Source organism: Triticum urartu, chromosome 3A, assembly GCF_056163025.1.
Source record: "Triticum urartu cultivar PI428250 chromosome 3A, HENAU_Tu73, whole genome shotgun sequence".
Classification (NCBI taxonomy): Eukaryota; Viridiplantae; Streptophyta; class Magnoliopsida; order Poales; family Poaceae; genus Triticum; species Triticum urartu.
The window spans coordinates 16289782-16292581 of NC_141875.1; the positions used below are offsets into that span (position 1 = coordinate 16289782).

Consider the following 2800-nt stretch of genomic DNA (forward strand, 5'->3'; position numbering starts at 1 on the left):
TGGGTTGGTTAGGAGGACAGTAGTATCCCAGCCCATCAGGGTTCAATCCTAGAGTTGACACTTGTGCTCGCATTTTTCTGGATTTATTTCAGACCTATTGGATTGAGCAAGAGTGCAATTCTGTAGCTTCCTTGGCCAGAGTGTCAGGATTGGCCAAGTTCCTGATTCAATTACCATAGTGGCTCTGGTAGGAGCTAGGGTTCTACCGGGTCTAGGGCGGAGATTGTGGGGGAAAGATGGAGGAAGACGAGGTCGAGGGCGCGGCGGCCGGTGGTTGGGCGCCGTCCTTGCGTGGTGGAGAAGAGGCGGCGGCGGCACAAGAAGCGGCTAGGGTTAGGTCTCCCGGCTCCCTATGGGAAGCCGAGCAAATACTGATTGCTTCTTGCTTGATTAGATTGATACATCTCCTCTCCTTATATAGAGGGGTTTACTTGACTCCTAAGCAAACTATCCTAATTAATAACGATAAGATAATTGGGTTAAGCCCCTAATAACAATAAGATAACTTGGGCCACAACCCACTGGGCTAAGCCCCTAATATGCCGGTCATAACAGTTCTCCCCGCCTACACAAACAGCTCTTCCTTGAGTTGTAAGGTGGGGAAGCGCTGGCTGAACTCATCGAGGTGATCAACCAGCGTCAAACACCTTCGCGACAGCTGGGGCGGCCAGGTCGGCGGCGACGGCGTCTTCCTCAATGTAGTCTGCAGCCTCCAGGTAGTAGAGTCGCGGGCAGACGTGGCCGGGCGTGTAGGGCTCGTCGCAGTTGAAGCACAACCCTTGGCGGCGATGCTCGCGTAGCTCGGCCGAGGTGAGCCGGCGGAACAAGCGCGCCGCGGTCGCGGCGAGGGGTGCCGCGGAAGCCTGAGCAGGCTGACCCTGCGCGGGAACATCTGGCCAGGGTAGCGGCCCAGCGGCCCGAGAAGGTGATGTCTGCTGGATGGCCACCGCGCGGCACTCGAACGCGCGGGCGTAGTACATGGCCGTCTGGAGATCCTGGGGTCCCCGAAGCTCCACGTCCACGCGGATGTGATCCGGAAGTCCACCGACAAAGAGGTCGGTCCGCTACTGCGCCGTCATGCCCGACGCGTGGCATGCCAGGGCCTGGAAACGGTCGGCGAAATCCTGAACCGTGGAGGTGAAGGGAAGGCGGCCGAGTTCTGCCAGCCGGCTCCCGCATATCGGCGGCCCGAAGCAAAGGAGGCATAGCTCGCGAAAGCGCTCCCATGGGGGCATGCCGCCCTCGTCTTGCTCGAGGGCGTAGTACCACATCTGTGCGGCGCCCCAAAGGTGATATGAGGCGAGCCAGGTGCGTTCCGACGCAAGCGTGCGTTGCCCCCGGAAGAACTGCTCACACTGGTTGAGCCAGTTGAGGGGGTCCTCGGCGCCGTCGTAGGTGGCGAAGTCGAGCTGCGGCGGTGTTTGAGCATGACCGCCATGAGCGTATGGCTCGGCGGTACGGAGCAACGAAGAGGATGACGTCGGTCCGGTGTGCATAGGTGATCCGCTGGGAAGCGGTGGCCCGGCGTAGCCAGTGTGGAAACCCGCGGAGCCGGAGGGCACCGGTTGGTCTGCAGCCATGGTGTAGACTGGCGGCGGTGACGTCCTGGCCAACCAGGCCGGAAGCTGGGACGGCGAGGGCGGGAACCACACTTGCTGAATTGGCATGCCTACCGCCGCAGTTGTATTCAGCCTGGTGCTGGGCGGCAGAGGCGCCTGCAGCGGCAGCTGCTGCTGCATGGAAACGGCGGAGGCGGCGGGCGCCGCGATGGCCGCGGTCGGCCATTGAGGCCAGAGCGGGGCTGTGGCTGGTTGCTGCTGCAGCGGGGGCTACAGCGGCCCGACTAGCGCCCCGGTGGCCCCTTGGTGCGGCGGCTGCCAGGGCGGTGGCAGCGGTAGCTGCAGCTGTGGCTGCAACGGCCCGGCAAGCGCAGCGGAGGCCGCCGGGTGCGGCGGCTGCCACGGCAGCAGCATCGGCCCAGTGGTGATGGTTGGTGACGCGGCCGGTGGCAGCCCGTAGGGCCCATCCAAGTAGAGGCAGATCCCCTGGACGACTGTGACGAGATCGTTGAGGACGCCGGTCATCTCTGTCGGGGAGTAAACCAGCAGCGCAGTGGAGGGTGGTGGCGGCGGACCCGTGGATGGGGGCGGCAACTGGCCGGTGGAGGCGCCGACAATGGAGCCTAGTGGCGCAGTGGGTAGGGCCAACGGCGTCGTGGAGAGGATCGACGGCGGTGCGGTGGTGGTGGGCAGTGGCGGGATTAGTGGTGGTGCAGACATGGTCGAAACCGAGCTACCTGATACCAAGGTGGTAGGAGCTAGGGTTCTACCGGGTCTAGGGCGGAGATTGTAGGGGAAAGATGGAAGAATACGAGGTCGAGGGCGCGGCGGCCGGCGGCTGGGCGCCGTCCTTGCGTGGTGGAGAAGAGGCGGCGGCGCAAGAGGCGGCTAGGGTTAGGTCTCCCGGCTCCCTAAGGGAAGCCGAGCAAATACTGATTGCTTCTTGCTTGATTAGATTGATACATCTCCTCTCCTTTTATAAAGAGGTTTACTTGACTCCACTAGTAGAAAAAGGGTCAAATGTTCAGCTCATTAGTCCCGGTTTGTAATTGAGCCGGCACTAATGTGACCATTAGTGCCGGTTCCAACGGCTAGCTGGGCCGTTCTCATTAGTACCGGTTCGTGGCGAATCTTTAGCACCGGTTCGTGCCACGAACCGGTACTAAAGAGAGTGGTGGCAGAATGTTGTCAGTCTGGGGCCCATCCAGCACCTTTAGTACCGGTTCGTGGCACGAACCGGT

At 61.7% G+C, this 2800-nt stretch overlaps 1 pseudogene; it reads right to left on the minus strand.

Moving 5' to 3' along the window:
• Nucleotides 1–526: 526 nt before the first annotated feature.
• LOC147977878 (uncharacterized) lies at nucleotides 527–2279 on the minus strand (annotated as a pseudogene).
• Between the last annotated feature and the right edge of the window lie 521 nt (nucleotides 2280–2800).